At 49.3% G+C, this 24248-nt stretch overlaps 1 protein-coding gene across 1 annotated transcript in view; it reads left to right on the plus strand.

Moving 5' to 3' along the window:
- The first annotated feature begins 444 nt into the window (after window positions 1–444).
- Window positions 445–24248, plus strand: part of LOC126529988 (putative defense protein 2) — an 89219-nt gene continuing 65415 nt past the window's right edge. The window contains exon 1 of the mRNA XM_055070169.2: window positions 445–534. The gene's annotated coding sequence lies outside the window, so the exon portion shown is untranslated. The remainder of the gene's footprint in view (window positions 535–24248) is intronic.

Here is a 24248-nt window from a genome sequence, read left to right on the forward strand (position 1 = left end):
CCAAAACTGCATCTCCTTACCAGGCACAAAGCATAATTGTGTTTGTAAGGCAGCCCCGAAATCGGAGCTCCGCGGTGATTTTTTTGTGCCGCAATTACAAATCGATCGAACACTGACGCACGCTCCGGCCCGGAGCCCGCTGTCCCATCGGCGCGAGGTACCAGTAAGTTAGGTACCAGGTACCATTTGGCAGCAGCAGTGGCGGCGAACGGACACTCGTCTAATCGAGGATTTTCTACTGTCGTTACAGTGCGCAGTCGTCGCCTCGTGTTGAAGTTATCAGCAGCCCGGAACTCCACTACACCGCACATGCACGTGTGCAGATTGGATTTCGAGCACACCAAGGCCCGCCCCACCTACCGATCGTGCTGCCGGTATCTGCTCACCGCAGATAGTCACGTCACGACAACGGATGTGAAAGGCGCCACCGCCGCCTACAAATACGGGCGTCACTGCAATGACCTCCTGATTTGGCAGCAGCAGTGGCGGCGAACGGACACTCGTCTAATCGAGGATTTTCTGCTGTCGTTACAGGTTGGTGATTGCCGTCCCTCTTTTAGTTAGCCGACTAAGGATAGTCTGCCACTGCTGCTGCCTGTTGTTCTAATTTCCTGTCTATATTCTTCACTTGTTACCGCATCCCTTGAACCATCCACCCTCGAGTACGCCCGTCAGAATGTCTAATTCTGTTTGTGATGAATGTGATGTGGCCATTAAGGCAAATGATGAGTATCTGCTTTGCTGCGAATGCTCGGGACATTTTCACATCAGTCATAATTGCTCAGGAATAACCAAGAAAAACTTTCGGTCCAATGATGTTGAATTTAGGAAGTCCTGGCGCTGCCCTCCGTGCCGCAGTAGTAAGGCCAGTTCCGTCGTTTGTAAGGGGCAGGATGCCTCGATCGCCACCATGCTCCTGGAAATTAACAAAAAACTTGATGAGCTGCTCACACTCAAGCAAACTGTTAGTGTAATCGAGGCATCAGTAAAGCTGCTATCGGAGAAGTACGATGATGTCCTTGTGAACCTTGAAATTTACGGCCTTGGTCAGTAGTTATGCTCGAAGGGAAACCGTATCGTGACACAAAATGCAACAAATGCTTCCGGCACTGTTTCGGCCATGATGTCTCGTGGAGGCGTCACCTCAGGTCACCTTGAATACCGGTCGACACACGGGAGGAGGTACCTGAAACCTCGACAGGGCGGATGAGGCCCGCAAGTCTAAATTTACGTGATCGAAACGGCTCTTTAGTGGTCGAAGTGGCTGCAACGCTGAACGCGTGTAGAGGGTCACTTTCACGGCTTGACAGGCTTCGTGCACAGCTTCGAATTTCTTTCTTGATCCTTGGCCCAGGACGCGGTCTGTGATAAGCCTCTGGGCCACTTCGATGCCAGGATGGCTGAGCAGGTGCAGCGAATCGATAATTGGCCACCGAAACTGATGGGGCACGAACGGGCGAGGAGCTGCCTGCGATGCGTCGCACGTAATCAATGTTGTGTAGGGAAGCGGCATCTTTGTAAACTGGAGCTACGAGCCTTTTCCCAGCAATTGGCGCAGCTCGGGGTCGTTTTGTTGGGCGGAGGCTAGAGCTTGGAAATCAACAGAGCGAACCGTCACAGCGCCGATCCGCGACAGTGCATCAGCTGCCTGATTTTCGGACACACGGTCATGGCGGGTGTCCGCAGGAAATTCGGAGGTAAAGGAAAGTTGTCGAAGCTCGCGTTCTGAGTACGAAGAACTGTTGTTCTAGGAAACGAAGGTTAACGGCTTGTGGTTGGTCTGAATGTAAAAGCTACAGCCTCCAAAGAACGTTAATGCTTGACCGCGCAATATATGGCCAATATTTCCCTCTCGAAGGTGCTGTAGTGAACTCCGGTGGGTTTGAGTTGCTTTCAGAAGAAACCCAGCGGCCTCCAGTATGTGCCATCGTGTTGCTGCAGTGCTACACCCACTGCCGTGGTCGACGCGATTACCGTAAGACGAGATGGCGCGTCGGGCAAATGATGAATCAGCAACACTGCAGTCACTTACCGCGTTTTGACTACCTGGAAGGGGTGTTCGTACTCCGAGGACCCGTGGAAGGTTGGCGTTCTTTTTTTTTTTTTTTTTTAGAGTCGCGAAGCAACAAAGTCGGTAAGCGACTGAATAACTTGTGCACAGGCTTATATGAAACGCCTGTGAAAATTTATGACCCTCAGAAACTCGCGCAACTTTCGGAAGAAAGTTGGAGAGGGGAAGTTTTCGATCGCCCACAACCATAATTCCAATGGCTTGATGCCTTGGGGTGAACTGCGAGGGCCGAGAAAATCCATGGCTTCAACTCCGAAAATGCATTTCTGGGGCTTTAGAACCAGGCCACGTTGATTCAGTTGGCCAAATAAAAGGCGAATATGGCTCTTTGTGCTCTTCGTCTGTGCGACTGCCAACGAGAATGCAGCCAAGGAAGAGGAAAATGAACGGGAGCCCGCGCGTAACCTCGTCCGTAAACCTTCGAAATGTTTGCGCCACATTCTTCAACCATAAGGCATGCCGACAAACTCAAATAAGCCAAATGGAGTAGTGATTGCTGTCTTCGGAGTGTCACTGGGTTCGACAGGAATTTGGTGGTATGCGCTCATCAAATAAATCTTGCTGTATGATTTCATTCCTGCGAGACAGGTACCGAAATTATGTATGTAGGGAAGGGGATATTGATCCAAAGCAGTGACTGCATTCAAAGCTAGGTAATCACCACAAGACTGCCAGTTACCATTGGGCTGCTTTGGAACCAGATGGACAGAAGATGAATTGCTGGAGGAAGGAGGAATAACACCGAGCTGAAGCATGTGTTCGAACTCACAGCGGGCCACTTCCGACCTCCGTCCAGCGAGCCTCCGTGGCCGGGCAGCGAAAGGTGGGCCGGTAGTGGTGATATGATGCTTCACCTTTGTGTCAGCGCATTGTTTCGGGGCTTCGTGAGTTTAGAGTACTCAGCAAGTATCTTGTACGTAAAGACCGGCCGAAACTTACCGATGCCAGATGGGGGGGAGGTTGGACTGTAGGCCAAGTACATTGAGGGAAGTGACGTTATCCTCTAGGCGCAGATCCCGAACACTCACATCTAGGTTGAAATGACTGAGGAAGTCCGCTGCCAGTATGGCAAGGCTGACGTCAGCGATCACAAACACCCATCTGTGCAAGCGCCGGAGTCCGATGTCTAGCGTTATTTAACGGAGCCCATACGACGCGATGTCAGTGTTGTTCACAGCGCGGAGCATAATTGTGGACTTCCAGAGTTGGCGATCTGCTGCCGGGCGGGTATGGTAGAGCGCTCGGACCCGGTGTCGATGAGGAGGCAAGTGCCAATGGTGCGGTCGGCTACGAAGAATAGGCGGCTTATCATGGAGAGTCACGGTGAGGGGAGCAAGGGGCAACGACCTTCGCGGCGAAGCAAACTGGATTTCGAGGAGCGGGGTCAACGACGGGACGGACGGTTGCCACATAGTATTCAAGTTCTTGCGGGCCACGAGCCTTCACGAAACTTTGTGGATATCTCTATAGTATATATTAGGGCGTGCACATGTGTGGCTCTATGCGCTGGTAATTGTTTATCACAGGATACATGATAATGATCACCGACGTAATAGTTCTGCGGAAACCCGCAAGGTGGAGATGAGTAAATAATAAGGGGAAAATGAGACATTCACCCAAACGTAGCTAAGTGCTACAAAGGAAACCCATACGGGTTCTTTTCGTCCTGGTCCGTCCCAGACCAGGACGAATTTTTCTTCAACTGCGAAGCTTTTCTTTCGAGGAACCCGTATGGGTTTCCTTTGTAGCACTTAGCTGCGTTTGGTTGGTTATCTCATTTTCCCTTCATAATCATCAGCCATCACCTGTAGTAGCATGGCATGGGAACAGCCAGGCTAACATCTTCCAGAATGTCATTAAAGCTTGTTTCTCTTCTCTCATCAAGAAAAGAGAGAAAGTTGGGCCCATAAAAACGCTCATAAAAACGAGAAACATTAAAAACAGATAATCGGACACTCAACACTTCACAATCACATATCGCGTGTGAATCAGAATCTACTAGGTGGCAGTCAAGTTCATTTTTGGCCATCACCATAATGCCTCCTTTTGTTTTTCATGGTCGGCTAAAGAAGTCTGTGTAAGCAGGACACCTAAGAACAGCTGCGCTTTTATGGCACCACATTTCCGTGACTATAGATACATCAGGCGGGAAACTCAACGTGGCAAAGAGCTAAAGGATATGTTCTTTGTTTATCGCTGATTGAGCGTTTATATGAACAAATAAGTTTTTATCAGGTCTTGTAAGTAAAGCAGCTCCATAACGAGGGGCTGCATAATCAGCCCACAGGTTTCTTGAAGAGTAGTGGTGCCTCAAAGGCACTAGGTGCCATGGAGTTTCATACAATTACTAAAATTAACTGTGGCACTAGTGTCTATGAGAGCTGCAAACGGGGAGGCTCATCCAGCATGAGAATGATGGGTAGTACTTGGATTTGCCTAAACTTCGCCGTTCTGGCTTTAAACGGCTTTGTGACTGTGCGATGTGATCATTTATAAGGAAGTACTGCGTTTATCCTCATCATCATCATCGTCAGCCTATTTTATGCCCACTGCAGGACGGAGGCCTCTCCTTGGGATCACCACTTACCCCTGTCCTGCGCCAACCGATTCCAACTAGCACCCATGAATTTCCTAATTTCATCGCCCCATCAAGTCTTCTGCCGTCCTCTACTGCCCTTCCCTTCTCTTGGTACCCATTCTGTAGCCCTACTGGTCCAACAGTTATCTAACTTGCGCATCACATGAATTGCCCAGCGCGATTCTTTTTCTCCTAATGTCAATTACAATATCGGCTATACCCGTTTGCTCTCTGATTCAAACCGCGCTCTTTCTGCGTTATAAATAATCAAAGAGACATTATTTGAATTGTCCGGTGGCAGGCTTCAAAAACAGTCCCTGTCGCACGGAAGCCCGATATTGAAACTATTACAGCAGGGATGCAAGGACAAGCAGAATAACTGCAATTAGCAGCGATTTGGTGTGCTTACAGACTCTTATTGCAATGTGTATAAAAATAAATAGAGATTGCTTTGAAATTTAGCCCAATTTAGGCAAGATAAAGCCTATATGCGAAGCCAGAATAAATCCTGAGACCCATAGCACGAAGATCAGACCATGGTAACTGAATGATCACAGCGCCAGAGTCCTCTCTAGTAATTGTAGGATCCTCTATGCTTGGTGCTACCTAATTGATTTTATCAAGGTAATGCAAAATTTAGATGAGCAGAGCAGGATAGGATGTAGTTTCTTTTACAAATACTGGTCCAGGTTTCGCCCAAGCGAAGTCCCAGCCATTTTCCTTCTTTCGAGTAATCGTGAGCCCAAAAGCTTGTTTAGCTCTGAGCCCAAGCGTGCATTGACAAACACTGGATCTCTGCAGTATCCATGATCGGCCGTAGAGAGCCGCGTCTTTCTCTCCTTTTCAAGTACAGCAACGCGCTTTGGCCTTGTGAGGTATTGAACAGTGATGATCGATTGCTCAGAAAGTTTGACGGCCACCCTGTGGCACACTTAAACATCGGTTTTCGAAGCTGGCTCATCGATTGTTTGGCCAATGTGCTCCAGAATCTTGAACAAGCTTTCGGCTCGTTAAACAGGGGCCCCTTTCATTTCAATGTTCTTATTTCGAGAATACTGCTCCCACTGTATTTGATTTTGTTCATTTTTAAGTATGGCGCTTGATTTCTCTGCATTCAGCAGACAGTGCACAATTTTCCACTCCAATTTCGGCATTTTCTTTCTTGGTGAAACTCAGTTCGGACATTGTGCCATCAAAGCCCTTGCTCAGAAAATATCCGCAATTTCGGACATCTCAGTTTTATTTTTGGGGTTCTCTTTTAAGATATGCTCACATTTTTCTTAGTTCCTGGTCTAAATATTTCAGGTCGTTCGCAACATTTGTGCTCACGACAACAGGCCAAAGAAAGCAAAACAACACTTTCAATGTCAGCTAGGGTAGAATGCGCGATTGTTCCTTGTTAAACAATTAAGATTTCTCAAAACATATCGCTTACTCAAAGGCTACAGGTGTTTTTGACTTATCAGCTTATTATCAGAAGGCATATCGATCGATGATGTTGAGAGTATCAGGGGTTGCTACGAACTTTTTTTCCTTTATCAGATGCAAGGTGGATGCAGGTTAAGACTACTTGATAGGGGGCTATCTGACTTATCTTTCCGTGATTACGGTCAGCTCGTGAAGACAATGGAGGAAGGACCTCAATTTCAGCGGTGACAATGCAGCATTGTCCTAATAAATTTGGCTTCCTTTGTCTCTGCAGTCTGCTGACCATGCTCGTATTGAGCGAAAGGTGTATTTTTTGCCCTACCAAGATTACGTTCTTGGTTTATCGCCCTTCACTTCAGCACTACAAAAAGAAAGCTAGATCAGTAAGGCTAGAATAACAAAAGCATCAATTTCACACAATGGACACGATGCGAGGTCACAGTGCACAACGTTATCTGATGCAATCACTTTAGGCCTTGATAGTGCAATCACATCCCAGTCGTACTCGCATGTGCTTTGGACGCAGAAGGATGAAGCGGGGCTCCTCTTCAATGGAACACCTACGACCACATAATGAGTTTTTTGCAAGACGAAATAGCAGCGCGTTATGAAGCCAAGCAGCTGTACTACATGTGTGGTGGTAGCCGGCGTGAGAACAAGCATCAAATTGATACATTTAGAAGTTTCGTTAACTTGGTATGTACCTCAATTAGCGTAGTATAAAAGAGTGTACGACTAACATAAATGATAGGTCACGCCATGAATGTCATCATATGCGTGTCATGTAGGTCATGAAATATCCGCCTGCGTCTTGGTGCTCTCAAGGTCGTTTCGTTAACTCGGTAGGCTTCGCGCACGCTGCTACGCGTAACATCAAATCCCACTGGGCATGGGATCTGCCGAAATTTCTTACATTTACGTGTCATGAATCTTTATTCTGCATGTACAAAAACCTCTGAACAGTGTGTCCGAAGGTAACTGCTACCCGTGAACACGTTTTTCGTGAAGATTTGGCCATCTGTTGGACATTTACGACCGTTTTTCCACACTGGCCAAGCGGGAGGTCACTAAGCCTAAGTAGAACCTCGGCCCCATGGCATTCGACTCTCCCCGGGAAGAGCAGCAGCGTCCAGGCTACCACTCACCCTCGCGAGAGTCGCCGACGACTCCAGAGCTCTTCAGAACTCATCGCCCGGGAACCAGGCATGCTAATGTAGGTCATTGAAGTAGAAAGTGAGTACATCTCACCCGAAGAACTTACCAGCGAGGCAGGGTGGCTGACGAAGCTCCCAAACCTTGCTCGAGTTAAGCCAGAAACAATGGCTAGGCAAGGGGCTAGATAGCGCAGGACCCGGAACCTCGAACAGGGCTTCGCGTACACGACAACGACAACAAAGCAGTTACGTACCCCGCGTCAGCAGCATTTTCCCCGTGAAGCCATCAAACTCGTTCTACAACCAAGGGAAGGCCTAGACGTTTCCAAGATCAGTCAAGTGCTACTCTTAGATGAAATATTCCGTGCCACGAAATTCAAGACAGAAGGCACAGAGGAAGGCACTGTTGGCGTCAACTCGCTTAAGAATATCATCGTCGCAAGAACACCCCAAGCATGGAGAGAGCTGCAAAATACAAGGAGCTGTCAAGGAGCTCCCGATCAGCGAGCGAATTCACGGAATCACGGTATACGCCGCCCCGCCCGAAGACACCACCAAGGGCGCAATACACAATGTACCGGCGAGCGACAGCGACGAAAACATCACTCGCAGCTTAGTCTACAAACGAAACCCGGTGATTTTCCAAGCAAGAAGAATGGGCCGAACGAAATTCGCGGTCATCGTGTTCGAGACTGATGTGGTGTCGTACCACATCTTCTACAGAGGTGCAGATATCGATGTTACCTGCATAAGAAGACACGCGAGATATGCGAGTCGTGCGGCAGCCTCGGCCACCGGACTGACATGTGCCCCGCTCCGGAAAACAAGATCTGTAGAGGCTGTAGAACCAAGAGTCCCCAAGAAAACCACAAGTGTGATTCCAAGTGCGCGCTGTACGACAGGGACCACCAAACGGGTGACGAAAAGTGCCGTAAACGCTACCAAACGCCGTTCGTGCTCAAATAGCGGCAGTGGGAGAAACTCTTCGAGCAGAAAACAAGAGGCAACCAAGAGAACCATCAAAACCAGTGCAACGCCGGTGCCCAGCGGTTCGCACATTCGCACACACGGTTGCGGAGAGAAAATTCAAGAAAATCTTGCAAGAGACCGGTCCGGCTCTTTCCCGCGCCTACCCTCCCGAGACAGCGTGAGGGACAATGATTGCAAGGGGAACGAGGAGCAAAGCGGCGCAGTTGGCACCCACGCCAACGCGATTCCCGACCGGCGCAGCTCGAGATCGACGTCGTGGAGCGGAGCGATGAAGACCGGGCAAGCCAGAGGGGCGAATCGAGATTGCGATCGAGGTCCAGGTCCAAATCCAAGACCAGGCTCGTGACCAGCGAGGCGCGGAGAAGGGATACTGACAAAGAGAAGAAACTCAACAAAATAATGTAAACTAGGCAGGGCCGTCTTCTACGGCTCCACACAACAACCATAAAAGCAAATAATATAGCCAGCCGGAAAACGCTAAAAATCTGACAAATACTAGAAATAGTAATGGCAGAGAATAGGGCCCTAAAGGCAGAGCTGCTAAGCCTTAAAGAAGTCAACAAGCCAACTCCCGCCACTTGGCTCACCAAAGAATGAAGAGATGGAAGTTGCAACGGAACCAGATAGTCATAGGCCGACACGTACGAAGGAGGGTAATCAAAAAGGGGGATCTCCCCCACAAAAAAAAAGGGACCCAAAGGAAGCAAAGTCAAGCAACTGCCAGCAAGCCACCTCAGGGAAAGCTTATTGACGAGGAACTTCTAGACACAACACTACACCAGTTTGAGGAAAACATTGATCGTAAACTAGAAGCCCTCAACGCCATCCTTAGCGAAACTCGCACCGAAAAACTAGAGAATATGCTTTCAAAATTTGCAGGAATCATGAACGCCAGACTCACGGCACTAGAAAGTACGCGTCTCTTCGAAGGAGTCCGCGGACGAATAGGTCTGATCAAAACGACCAAGCCATACGCCAGACAAATCAATGGCGGAGAGCACCGAATCGCCCTTGAAAGTGCTCAAGCAACCAAACATGGCGAGTAATCGCCCCAACCGATACGTTAATAGCAGTGGAATTGCGGGCCTTCCGGTGGAAAAGGTGAAACCTAGATAAATTCACATTAAGCAAAGGCATAGAGAAAAGAGCCGATGTAATGTGCCTACGAGAAACGGGAAACCCAGCCAAACTACCAAATTATAAAGTATTGGACCAAGAAAACGAACCCTCCTCCAGTGACAGCGATGAGAAACCGGGGATGGCCACCCTAATCAAGCGCAATTTGCCGGTAATAGAACACGACACGGGCATAGAAGCAATAGACTATGTACTCATCTAAATCATTGCAACCAAAAGAAATGGAGAAGACAGTCTCTTCATACTTGACCTGTACAGCAACTCTCTCCGTAACCACAGATTTGTAAAGCTCTTCTGCAGCGTCCTAGCCATATTCAAGAGACGTGCCCTGATCATAACAGGTGATTTTAACGCACACCACTCGGCCTCGGGCTGCAAACGGGAGACGACCAAAGGAGTTAAGGAACCTATGGCAAGACGCCCAAATGGCTGGCCTCTCTCTGGCCACCGACCCGACGTACCCCACCAAAGTAGGCAACAGCGTCAGCATGGACACGACGCTGGACTTAACTTTCACAAAAAACATGGGAAACGACGCCGAGTAGACCAATTTAAAGGAAAGCCTGGGTAGTGACCACTTCATAGTGACCACATCGCTCACGGCGGGCCCAGCCCAGTCCAAAAGAGGCAACATAGTCAAAATTGCAGAATGTGATGGATTTAAACGTATCCACGCAGCCAAATGGGAAATATCGGGAGAGATAGGAAACATAGTAGACATTCAGAAAATGGTCGAGCAGTTGCACGTGCACGCAATAAAAGCGACGAAAACGATACCCGAAAACGCCGAACTCTAGCAAGCCCAACGAAACTATTGCACAAGCGGGAGGCGAAACAGAGCCTCCAAAGACGGTTAAGCAAGCAGAAGCTAAACCGCAATCTACGAAGGCAACTTATGTCCCTAAACAGGGAAGCAGAAGATTATGAAAACCAATTGACCCGCCGGAACTGGTTCAGCGCCTGCAATGAAATCGACTTACAACTGCGACTTGCGAAAACCTGAATATACTCCTCTACCTAATAGACCCCCAGGAGTGCAAGACCACCCAGAGACAACCTAAGCAAGGCCATACATGAATATCCAAGATCGTACAAAAACCTCATACAAGAAATCAAAAACGGATACACTGGATCAAATCTGAAGGAGAACCGAAAAGCCATACGAGGGCCTTGTAAACCCCGAACTGGGCCGGTCCCATTACAACGGCGGAAGACAGGAAAGCTTCCAGGACCTCTGGACAAACTCCGCACCAGGTCCGGATAGGGTTACAAAGAAAGTTATGACGAATTTCGATGACAATTTCATAAAAGCGGTGACACAATAACTGAATCTAAGATGGGAAATGGGAAGCATCCCGAAGCAGTGGCAAACGGTAAACATCATAATGATTCCCCAAGCCCAGAAAGCTGTTACAGCTCGAGAACCTCAGACCCACATCCCTCACTTCGTGCGTGGGAAAGCTCGTGGAAAACTCAGCCTAACTCATGTACTTAACAGACTTGATAAATGCATGAAGGACAAATATTTGTAACTTCACGCGCTGATCGGATACAGACCCAAGTTATCCACTCAAGGTCTACAACTGCAACACCAGATCATAAAAGGAAATTATACTTCGTCGAGATACACAAAAGCCAGCCTAGGCCTTGACCTAACAAAGGCCTTCGATAACGTGCGCCAAAGTGCCATCCTGGAAAGCGTCGGGATACTAGGAACTTCCTTATGGACATACAATTATGTCAGGTATTTTCTCTCAAACAGAACGGCAAAACTAAGAAAAGGTAGAATAGAATTGAATGAACTTGACACCGCAGGGATTGGTCATCTCCCTTTTCCTGTTCAAGATAGCCATGATCGGACTCCAGAAAAAATTAAAGAAAATGGAAGGACTACACCCTACCATTTACGCGGATGGCCTCACACTCTAGGTAACCAGTGGCAGCGATGGGGAAACACAAGACACCTTACGGAAGCAATAAATACATTAGGAACCTGTGTCGAACCGAGGGGCCTAGAGTGCTCAGAAAAGAAATCGGTACTGCTATATCACGCAAACGCGGAGAGAAGCGAAGACTCCGAAAACATCTCCACGAAACGATCTCCAGGCAAAAGCCAAGCTCATACGAACAGTGCCGATCATCAAAGTCCTGGAACTACGGATTCAAGCGAATGGTTATAACACTGAAACAATCAGAACACTCGAAAAAGTCGTACTTTAAACGACCAGACTGATCTCAAAAACCGTCAATAGACGGCAAGGAATCAAGGAAGCCAATGTAATCAGATTGATTCAGGCATTCGTCCTCAGTAAAGTGGTCTACGTAGCACTACTCCTCTCACTCAAGAGCGACGAAAGAACGAAGACCAACAACATGATTAGAAAGCTATACAAACAAGCGCCTAGGCATACCCATAACAACACCGAACAAATTCTAGGCGCAAGGGGTGCACGATACACTGGTCGAGCTAATCGAAGCCCTACTGATCTCCCAATTGGAACGACTCACGAAAATCCAGACTGGAAGATACGTACTGAGATCCCCAAACATCGGTTATGACTCACAGCACGCGGATAAAGTTGAAATCCCCCCGAAGCACGAACACATATGCACCTTTTCCCTTTACTCAGGAACATGCACCCAGTTCATAACCAAGAGCGCAGACAAGAAAGAGCCAAAGCCATCTACAAGCGCTTTGCAAACGCCAAGGACGCGATTTACGTCGACGCCGCTGACTACTGGGACCGCACAGCCATGGCAGCATCGGTGATTAGTTTATCGTGGTTTTACGTGCCAAGACCACGATCTGATTACGAGGCACGCCACAGTGGGGGACTCGGGAGTAATTTTGACCACCTCGGGTTCCTTAACACGCACCTAAATCTAAGTACACGGGTGTTTTCGCATTTCGCCCTCATCTAAATGCGGCCGCCGTGGCCGGAATTTGATCCCGCGACCTCGTGCATAGCAGCCCAACACCATAGCCATTAAGCAACCACGGCGGGTCTCCAGTGCTGTCCTGAGCGTTATTTTGCGCTTTACCTCAAGCTGTGCAGTACAGTGTCCGCCGCAACAGCCAGCATGTCGTAAACTTCCATGTCGAACGGCGTCATGCCAGTGGCATCCGTGGCGTCATACAATCGTCATCCCCGTAGTCATTGTCTTCCTGCTGTCGTCACACACGTGCTCTTGTTAGACACACAACTGTTCGCCTTATACAAACACGTTGGTTCACAATGTAACATATTACAGAACCCCGAATAATTCTGGGATAGCCCGCTAGACGTAAAATGCCTCCTATACCATCGATTCCCACAGTGCGTGGGATCTACATATTTTATTTTATTTTCTGTTCTTCTCCCGACGAAATGTCACGACGAAATGCAGAAGTTACATCGACAAGTCGACAATGCCAATTTCCTGTGTCTGAATATTGTCCATCGACACCTTTTGTTAGACCAATGTTGTTGCGCAGCAAAGTAGAGGGAAGCGGAACCACTTATCCATACGAGGTTCTCATCGGGCGGTGGCACATCGGACACCAATTTTTTCACAGTGTTTAATTAGAAGAAACTTAACTAATGTCGTAATTGTGCCTAATCCATGTGAAAAAAATTAATACTGTCTAATAATGTTTCAATTCTGGCACGCTTGCGCTAGTTTTCGCTCGTCATGGCTTCGGCGTCACTTGCGCCGTCATCGACCCGCAGCCCCCGCACGAGCCGCGGTGACAGCGACAGGGGTCGGGATTAAATGTGCTCGCTATAAACACGGCTGGTTCGTATAGGAAAATAGGAAAAAATATAGGAAAAAATGCCCAGAGGAAAATATTCTGGTTTCGTATTTACGAAGAACTTTTACGTTATGTTGTTTCTAAGAGGAATTTTCAGCCAATTCTGATGCTGGGCATATCATTAGCGAAGATGGCCGACCGATGGCAAAAAGTGACCAATGCTTAACCTACCGGAAAGTGGGGGCAAGCGAAGCTTCTCCTCTGTGCACCTGATCTTCTTCACGGTTAGGTAATACACAGGTAACGGTGTCGCATTGCTTCGGCCTCCCGCTCCCTCGATTCGGGATTTTCTTCTCGTTGCTGTCGGATTACCTCGGCTCGGGCGGCTCTAACGGCTGAATCGGCGCGCCAACGGCGAGTCCTTTCCCGCGTGAGTTCTCGCAGCCACTCGCCGCTCATCGAACGCTGCCCGTTCTTAGGGAGAACGCACAACGCATGGCTGTCCCATCCGAATTGAACGGAAACAAAGCCGGCGCAGTGCTCTCGAGACCTTTTCCTGCCCTTTGTCAGAAGCTAAACGGCACTGTTTCGTTGCGCGCGCGGCCTGAGCGCGCGCCTACGCAGGTGGAGTCCTTGCTAACGACGAATCCTTGCTAATGCTGGCGCAGCTATCAGCTTAACAAACCGACCTTCCCTGCAGCAGCTCTGCTCTGGGAGCAACTGGGTTTTCGTGTGACCATGGCAACGCCCCTTGCGAGCCACAACAAGCTTCGTTTGAAAGTCACTTACAAACGAAAAGTTCTGTGAATTCGGCCCTTGGTCTATGTGTCGATAGCGGGCATCGTCAACTCAAATCCCTACTGTCAGCATTAAGGATAGCATCATGTGCAGAGCTATCATGAGGCATGCATCATGATAGGATTTACTATCGGCATTATGAAAGTCGTCATTTGCAGAGCTATAATGAGGCATGCACCATGATACTCGATCAAGTAAACAATGTTCTTTTCTTTGGCAATAATGTTGGTGGTGCGCGAATATTAATTTCTGCTGGTTGACAAAAATGGTTCTAATATTTTTCGTTCTGCGTGTGCCCTTATGACTCGAAGGGTGCGTGCATTTGGGAAAGACGGAATATACAAACACCTAATTGTATGGGGGCAAAAAGATACAACAGTACTAGGGCCGTCCAAGTTTCATTATTGTACTGATGAATATGCTCCTGTTGCTTTTGAGAAAGACGCTCTAAGGCAGCGGGGCGGACATATTATTGTAAATAAAAGAGGTTGTAATTGTAGCACTAATCCGATTATCCACTGTTGCGTACTCCGGGGTAGCGTATCGTACTGCTGCCGAGTTGTAGCGGCGCCTGCCTATCGAAGCTCGACCGACGTTACTTATTGGGTAGCGTGGGGTTGTCGGCGGGCTGGAGGCTTCCGGTAGACCATGAGGACCAAGCGAGGACGAGACGATTCCTAGTGCGAAACTTGCACGGTTTGAGGCTGATGAAATATGAAGAGAAGAGAATGAAGTGATCTAAAAAGCACATTTCGGAGCCCCTTAAATACGCTCTCAACAATCGTGGGAGGGATCTTGCTTCCGTCGACGTCACGTGACCGGCACAGAAAGCCTGCTGCAAGGAGAAGGCCATCCCGCCTCCTGGAATTGTATACGCTTGTCCGTCTTTTTTGCGCGTTGCTGGTTCGTGGAAGTTCTACTGTAGACTTTGGCCGTTCGATGAAAGGGTCGCACACACACACACATACACGCAAAAGAGGCCTGTAAACACTTCGGGGCGTCCGCCAGACCGGCAGACACTCGAAATTAGGAATTCACGCTTCATTTCAACGAGGCAAGGTGTGTGAAGGTCAGGTGAGAGAAATTTCTTTCTGCACGTGGTGCAGGACGCCAACCGTAGCAGGAGCAGTCACGCCTCATTTCGACGAGGCATGGTGAGGGAAGGTTGGGTGAAATTCCTTTCTGCACGTGGTGCCACACGCCAACCGTAACGGCATCTCCGGCGGGGGAGGAAGATCCCGACGCGTAGGAGCCAGCAGCCACTGTGCGAGGGATCGGCGTTTCAGTAGCAGAATTCCCCTTAGAGGTGACGAACCGTTAGTTTGTAGCTGGTAGATTCCTGGGAGTTGTCAGCAGTCCTCGTGGCGCTCTTGTGACTTTTCTTCCTGGTCCGGTCCGGTGAAATTAGTATTGCCAGCAGGTCTCGCAACTTTTCGTCTCCTGCGTGGGAAGCAATCACCCCAGAACAGTGCCGGTCCTACAACCACAAAGCAGCGAGCATAAGGCCACCCTCCTCCAAGATACACCAGGCTTTAAAAAAAAGGAAAACCCGCTACACCTTTCCCATTCCTTACGCGCATCCTCCCACCCGAACACTAAAAACAGCCATTTCTTGAGGGCGTTAAGACGTGGTTATTTAAAATCAGCTAACCATCGGCTACACTTCGGAAAAAACGTATGAATGAGCGTAAAAATGCCACGCAAACCCGGGTGAGCATGAGGCTTTCGTTACTCTAGGGGCAACGACTCAAACCGTCGGCATTGCCGTTAAGCTTACCCTTCTTGTAGCGAATATCGAAGGTGTACTGTTGAAGAGCCAAGCTATAGAGCAAAAGAAGACCGTTTTTCATAGACATGGACTGTAGCAATGTCAGGGGGCAGTGGTCAGTCTCTATGGTTAACCTTGAACCAGCGATATAGCAAGCTAGCTTCTGCACCGCCCATACTACGCAGGCGCATTCCTTTTCTGATGCACTGTATGCTTCCTGACGAACTGAAAGCTTTCTACTGGCGTAGAGTACAGGGTGTTCGTTCTCGTTATCTCTCTTTTGACAGAGCACCACCCCCATACCCCTGTCACTGGCATCACACTGAAGAATTAATGGCTTAGAGTAGTCTGGCGCGTTCAACACTGGCTGACTCGTTAATGCTTTCTTCGGCATACTAAAAGCCTTTTCTTTTGCGTCATCCCACTTTACCGTTCGTGGTTCTGTTTTTCTCAGAGCATCCGTTAAAGAATTCGCAATCTCGGAATACCGCGGGATATATCTTTGGTAATAACCCGCCAAGCCAAGGAATGATCTGATGTCCCGCTTGGTGCGTGGTTGCAGGAAGTTGTTTATTTCGGTCAGTTTAACCTCGGAAGGCCGACGATGGCCTTGCCCTATTGCGTGACCTAGATACGCTACCTCCGCGCGCCCTAATTGGCATTTGGGAGCCTTAACAGTTAAGTTGGCCTCTCGTAGACGACACAGCACGGTTCGCAGGTGTTGCATATGCTCGGCCCATGATGAAGAAAAGATTGCTATGTCGTCGAGATACGGAAGTGCAAAGTCTTCCATTCCTCGTAGCACCTGGTCCATAAGGCTAGAGAAGCAATATGGCGCATTCTTCAATGCAAAGCTCAGGACTTTCGGACAAAAGGTTCCCCTCGGGGAAATAAACGCCGCAAGCCTGCTTGCCCTCTCGGTCAACGGAACTTGCGAGTACCCTCTGACTAAATCGAGCGTAGAGATGAAATTAGCACTGCTCACTTTCTCAAGCCTTTCCTTGATGTGCGGTATTGGATAAGTCTGGTCCTTCGTGATTAAATTGAGCCTGCGGTAGTCCATAAATGGTCGCGGCTGTTTTCCTGGGACCTCAACTAAGATAAGAGGCGAGGTAATCACTCTCTCCTGGCTCGGTTACACCTAGCTCTAACATCTTGTTTATTTCAGCGGCCATGACTTCACGCTGACGAGGTGAAATGCGATAAGCTTTCGAACGAACTGGGTTCGATGAGGTTAACTCAATATCGTGAACAATCGCAGTGGTCCTGCCCGGGGTGTCTGAAAATACGTCTTTAAATTCAAACACGAGTTCCCTCAGTTCGGCCCTCTGATCGGGATTCAACTCCGCCTGCTCTACTAGCTTGTCAATGGTTTCATGAATGTCTTTTGCCTCCGTCACTGCTGTTAACTCCGGAAAGTCGACAGGCATCTCCTCAGGTTGGTTAAGGGACATGTTCCCAATGGCTTCCCTCTGCCGGTAGGGTTTCAGGATCATTACCTTTGCCCCAGCTTCAAAGCGTCGCGTGTGAGCCGTCCTGTCATAGAAATGCTTAGCATTGCGTTGTGCCTTACGCATTTACTGCTCAGCAATCATTGTGGCAGGGCTTACATTCAATAACTTTCTCCTGCATTCTGCCTCTCGAGACATTTCAGGCTCCGGCGCTTGACTGACCTCTTCCTTAGCTGGTGCACTTTCCGCATTATCTCCTATAGGGCTGTCCTGTTTGGTGCTGGTTGACTAATCCTCCGTCAAACCTGTTTCCTCCACCACTGGACATTCGTACACTGCCTTCGCCGCGAGCTCCCTTGCCTTCGAACGAGTTAGGGCTTGCACTGTTCCCTCACTAAACCCGATTCCCTTGCGTCGTAGCAAATACTCTGATCTGTTAGAAAACAAATACGGATACTGCGGTGGTAGATGTGCCGAGACGGCGGCTTCAGTGTCCAGTGCTCCAAAAGGGTCTTCGATACGAATCTTGGCCACAGGGAGACAAACACTGGAGGCCTCTACGGCTTGCCTTATCGAAGCACATTCTCCTGTGAATTGGCCTTCCTCTACGTACGACGGATGCACCACGTCCATTGTGGCTGCCAAGTCGCGAAGCACTCTACATGGTTTGCCGTTTACCACGAGGTCTCGAATGTATGGTTCTAGCAAGTTCAGATTTTCTACGTTACTACTTAGTGACATCAATACTAGTTTGGGATTTCTGCACCCCACGGAGATATGCCCCATTTGATGGCAGTTGTAGCAAACTACTGGTTTCTTTGCCTCAAAAGTTTTTTCTTTCTGCCTTTCTGCACTCCGCTCGGGTGGTTCCTTCTCTCCCTCGCTGTCCTCGTCACTAATTTTCAACGAATCTGACCTTTCCATTGTTTTATACCGACTCGACTTTGACCATCGCTTTGGCTTGTCGGGTCTGTATTTATTCATCTCCTTCTTAGGAGCTTCGTTGCCTTCGTCCGTACGGCGAGTTACGTACTCCTCAGCGAGATCGGCCGCTCTCGTTATAGTGTCTACGCCTGGCCTATCCTGAACCCGATACTTGATTTTACTGGCAGCCGGCGGTAGAACTGTTCTAAAGCAACGCACTGCATTGTCTTTTCGGCATCGCCGAGTGCAGCCTCTTCTCTGAGCCATTCCTTCAGGTTTACCTCTAAGGTGTATGCAAAACCTGAGTATGACTCGCTTTTGGTCTTCTCGACTTCCTTCAATTTTCGCCTGAACGCTTCTGCTGATCATCTATACTTTTTAAGCAGATTCGCTTTGACTTCATCGAAGTCCTCTGCTTCTTCTTTCCCCATGCGGGCAATGATATCAGCTACCTCACCTGGCAGTAACGTAAGCAAGCGTTGCGACCACGTGTTTCTCGCGAATTTTGCCTTCTCACACGTGCGCTCAAACTGTACCAGAAAATGGTGCCCTCCTACTGCGTAGGGTACCATCAAGTCTGTCATACTGCGCTCGGTTTCACGTGCCTCTGTACTAGGTCTTTCAGAATTTTGAGCTTTCAAGAGCTCAATCTCTAGGCGCTTCATTTCGAGTGCGTCGCATCCAACACGGTCGCGCTCTTCTTTTTCGTCTAGGCATTTAGGCTCTTCTTTTTCCTCTATGCGCTTACACTCTTCCTCTTTCTCTTCAATGCTCTCTAGGCATTCCTTCAGTTCATCGTTATCTGCCCCGATCGCTTCGATCACCTCAGTGATCTCCGGCTTTCTCTTCGATTCGGTAATTTGGAGGCCCAACTCTCTGGCCAAGTTCAACCATTCCGGCTTCTTTAGTGCCTTCAAGTTCATGGCTGCCCTTAGTGTTGCTAACTCTTCACTTTATAAAAACTTCCGTCAACGGTTAAAGAAAAATCACTGCACTGTACTTTCCACAAAAATACGTAAATCCAAGTGATATCTTAGTGGAGGAAAGCCGTGCACTCACCATATGCAGTCATGAATCCAGACACCTTCCTTCCGAACGTCGTCACCAGGACGAAGAGGCGACGATCTCGTAGTTGACGTCCAAGTTGGGGTCTCCAGGGTTCCGTATCCCAATCGCTGCCTGTCAGTTTGTTGCGTGCTCCAGGGTAGCGTATCGTACTGCTGCCGAGCTGTAGCGGCGCCTGCCCATCGAAGCTCGACCGACGTTACTTATTGGGTAGCGTGGCGTTGTCGTCGGGCTGCAGGCATCCGGTATACCATGGCCACCAAGTGAGGACGAGACGATTTCTAGTGCGAAGCTTGCCCGGTTTATTCAAAGGTTGATGAAATATGAACAGAAGAGAGTGAAGCGATCTAAAAAGTACATTTCGGGGCCCCTTCAATAGGCTCTCTACAATTGTGGGAGGGATCTTGCTTCCGTCGACGTCACTTGACCGGCACCGAAAGCCTGCTGCAAGGAGGAGGCCGTCCCGCCTCCTGGAATAGTAGACGCTTGTCCGTCTCTTCTGCGCGTTGCTGGTTCGTGGAAGTTCTCCTGTAGACTTTGGCCGTTCGAGGAAAGGGTCCCTCTAAAGTCGCACACACACACACACACACACACAAAAGAGGCCTGTAAACACTGCGGGGCTTCCGCCATACCGGCAGACACTCGAAATTCTCATGGCGAATTAGGAAGTCACGCTTCATTTCGACGAGGCAAGGTGTGTGAAGGTCGGGAGAGAGAAATTCCTTTCTGCACGTGGTGCGGGACGCTAACTGTAGCAGGAGCAGTCACGCCTCATTTCGACGAGGCAGGGTGAGAGAAGGTCGGGTGAAATTCCTTTCTGCACGTGGTGCCAGACGCCAACCGTAACACCAGGCAAACAAACGTACATGCTACGGACAGTGTCGTCCACAAGAAAGACGTGAAACAACCCGCCGAGTTCAACGACCGCATCGCGACAGACTGTATAATCCACTGCAGTCAGCAATGAACCACCGCTTATTACAGCATATAAGACAATATCCCGAAATTCTACGTTGCTTAACATGCGTAACATTACGTAATGACGTATTCTTGCCTAAGGCATCAACCGAAATTGTGTGTTCGACAATATTGTGTAATATTGCATAATATGGCCCAGATAATATGCCCTATAAGATGCTGACGGTTAAACCCATCTAAGCGCAGATATATATGAACTGTGTAGCAATATCAAAGTGCGCGTGTGGATGCAGCAGGCAAGCTCCGCCCTGTTGAACGCGAGCATACATTGGCCCAATGGTATCCGACAAACTCCAAAACCAGCGACTTCGTTCCTGGAATGCCCATCTAAAGCTCTGCCTTCTGCACGGCTCACCACTACCTGTTGCAACTCTCATTCTCCATCTAGCTGGCTTCGAGTAGCATTCACTACTGGTACCTCATCTGAATGACCAGAAATCTCAAATGACAAGTTTCTTGGTGCAAAGAGACAATCTCGTACCTTCTGCGTGGGTGCTCTGTTTTTAGTGAAATAAGAATTGTGCTCTCCACGACGCTCAACAAGCTTTAAAAGCACGCCCCCCTCGCCCCCCCCGCCCCCCCCCCCCCGCCCTTCCTCCGCGGAAAATAATATTCTTGGGCCGTCGTCCATCCTAACGTCAGCCTGAGTAGCTCTAAAAATGATAGTGTGCATTTTAAAGCATAGGGGCTGCTCTAAAAAAAAAAAGAGAACTTCAGTAGTTGTTCGTTGCCTTCCTCGTTTCTGTAGGACTGATTCTCTTCAAGCCTTCCTTTCTTTTCTCCTCACCTTTCCTTAACTTACATCGTTCCCGAGTGCAGAGTAGCCGTCTGGACAGTAAATCTGCTTAAGCTCCCTGCCTTCTAACAGCGGAGCTGTTTAAGCTTTTAGTTCCACAGTGGAGCGTTACCAGAAAACTCAGCTCAGCTATGCGCCGCCTCGCGCTGTCTAGCAACCACCTTCGAGAGCACCGAGCCACGTAACCTCCTCGCACCCCACTAGCGTAGGGCGGCGTTGTGATGTCACAGGCTAGTAAACGCTCGGAACAGCCGGCGCAGCGACACACCTCTCGCCTCGTCTACTCCGTGCGTACGTGCTGCTGCCATGGGAAGACCGAAGAAAGTCCGGACGCCGGGAGAAGCGGCGGCCTACCAGGAAGAGCGCCGTGCTGCCAAGCGAGAAGCGTTGCGTCACCGGCGAGCTGATCCGGAACACCGCGCCGAAGCCGCGGCTGAGAAGAGTCGACGCCGAGTCGAGGATCCCAAGTTTCAGTCCAGGGAATGCGAGTGGCGGCGCCCGAACGCTCGACGTCAAGACCGCCGACACAACTTAGCAAAACCTAGCATAACCTCGCAATACCTAGAAACAACTTAGCCAAGCCTACCATAACTTCGCAAAACATAGAAACGACTTGGCCAAGCCTACCAAGAACTTAGCAAAGTCTCACAAAACCTACAAAGAACTTAGCCAAGCCACGTGAAAGATAGGCGATCACAATCTCTGTTGTCGACTCCAGCCTTGCACCACTAGTGCAAGCTGCGCATGTTTTTAATCGTTCCTTTTCTCTGTCTCCTTTTTAAGGTAACGCATGCGCCGGTTATACGCCTCTGTGCTCAAGCTAACTTCAATTATGTAGACTGGCGCCAATCGGTCAGTCAGGTCTGTTGGCGAATTCTACTTGTATTGCACATCCTCCGTGGCAGGGCTTTTTTTTGCTTCCTCATTAAAGGGAAACGCGCTAAGTAACCCTATACCCCCTTTCCCTTTTAAGATTATGTAGTAAAAATTATTCAAATTTCTATTACGCCATCTGCAGCGTGGTCAGATAAAGTAGAATTTTGTCATCTGAACAACGTGTGCCTTGCGCACTCGTGAAAGCCGTCATGCAGATAATTTTCGATGCTCTGCGATAACGCTGGCGACTGATTTTCGCACGTGTATTAAGGGGAGATGCGGGGCTAAAATCGTGATTTTCGCCAGAAGAAAGCACTGTCTAATTTTGTTCATTTTGGATTCCAAGACGTATAGAAAAGCTCGTCGTCAAGTTTGGTTTTAATGTGTGCCATAGAAAAAATGGCTGTGGCTTAGCTAAGGTTAAGCCCAGGATGCGAAGCATACTAGCCTTTATTTTAGTTGTTGAACCACTGTTTAGCCTGATGAACTGCTGTTGCTTGGCTATATTTGGTTCGGCTAGACGAAGAAACAACTCATGCGTTACTCTGCTTCGCCTTCAAGAGTGGAACGCGACAGCGTTCCCGTCGACCCGCCAAGGGGTGTAAGACAATGGGCTACGGCGCAGCGACTACGCGCCGCGCATTGGACGCGGTGAGCGTCGAGCAACGCAGCATTCGGTGGTGGTGGTATAAACTTTATTTAATGAAGGCCAAAAAAGAAAAAAATTAAGATGCCGCCGTTCCGTGGGTGGCCTTCAGGCTGCCGGTCGTGGCCACCAGATCACGCCTGGCGGCGACTTCCGCTGCCCAGATCGTTAGCCGTAGCTGGACATCCGGCTCCGAGCTGGCCAAAGCAGCCTCCCACAGCTGCGGACTAGATACGTGCCAAGAGGCAGGGGGGGAGTGTTTCGGGCATGAATAGAGAATATGAGCATAGTCTGCTCGTGGTGTCTGCAGAGCGTGCATTCGGGTGAGAAGGCCCCGGGGTGAATAAGGGCAAGTCGGGCAGGAGAGAGGAAAGTGTGGGCCTGTAAATGGCGCCACGTGCTCTGTTGGAGTTTAGAGAGGGATTTGTGAGGGGGAGGGAGGGCTAGGCGAGAGTTGCGGTAATGAAGGGTAATGTCATGGAAGGTGAGGAGGGAGTCACGCGTGTCCATACCGGAGTGGAGGGGGCCAGCTCGGTTTGTCATCTCGCGAGCGATGGAATTTGCCGCCTCGTTTCCAGGGTGCCCCGCGTGAGCCGGAACCCAGATGAGTTGGATACGACGAGAAGGGGAAGGGGAGTGCTCAAGGATGCTGAGCGCAGAGGAGGAGATGCGACCCTTCGCAAAGTTGTGGACTGCAGCTTTGGAGTCGCTGAATATGAAACTGGCCGGGGTAGTGGCAATGGCGAGCGCAATAGCTGCTTCCTCGGCGGCAGTGGAGGTGGGGGCAGGTATAGTGGCAACGGTCAGGAGAGCAAGTGAATGGGAAGTGGCTGCAAAGGCGTAGGCGGGGTGGGAATTGTATGGCGCCGCATCGACATACACAGCATTAGACTGTGAGAGGTCCGTGGTTCGAATCCCGGTGCCGCGCAATTTTCCACCGGATTAAAAAAAAAAAATCCGCGTGTTGATAAAATTGCATAAACAGGCCTGGAGTGTGGCCTGATGCCGGTGACCAGAACCGGTAACACACACTCCCTCACCAGAGCAGGATTGGCCACCCTGGTGCAGTACTTGGCCACAACCTCCTATATGAAAACAACAATCAAACCCCGGCCCTCAGTCCCCAGCAGCTGCGAAGCAACTGACCACGGCGGCGGTCAGACCTGCGACGCTGCAGAGGGTGCTAAGAATCCCTGGCTCCGGACAGGCCGCCATTGGAATATGAACCTGGCAACGTTTAACGCAAGAACATTATCTAGTGAGGCGAGTCTAGCAGTGCTATTGGAAGAATTAGAGGGCAGTAAATGGGATATAATAGGGCTCAGTGAAGTTAGGAGGCCAAAAGAAGCATATACAGTGTTAAGGAGCGGGCACGTCCTGTGCTACCGGGGCTTAGCGGAGAGACGAGAACTAGGAGTCGGATTCCTGATTAATAAGAATATAGCTGGTAACATACAGGAATTCTATAGCATTAACGAGAGGGTGGCATGTCTTGTTGTGAAACTTAATAAGAGGTACAAAATGAAGGTTGTACAGGTCTACGCCCCTACATCCAGTCATGATGACCAGGAAGTCGAAAGCTTCTACGAAGACGTGGAATCGGCGATGGGTAGAGTGAAAACAAAATACACTATACTGATGGGCGATTTCAATGCCAAGGTAGGCAAGAAGCATGCTGGAGACAAGGCAGTGGGGGAATATGGCATAGGCACTAGGAATAGCAGGGGGGAGGTATTAGTAGAGTTTGCAGAACAGAATAATATGAGGATAATGAATACCTTCTTCCGCAAGCGGAATAACCGAAAGTGGACATGGAGGAGCCCGAACGGCGAGACTAGAAATGAAATAGATTTCA

The sequence above is a fragment of the Dermacentor andersoni genome, chromosome 5 (assembly GCF_023375885.2).
Source record: "Dermacentor andersoni chromosome 5, qqDerAnde1_hic_scaffold, whole genome shotgun sequence".
NCBI lineage: Eukaryota > Metazoa > Arthropoda > Arachnida > Ixodida > Ixodidae > Dermacentor > Dermacentor andersoni.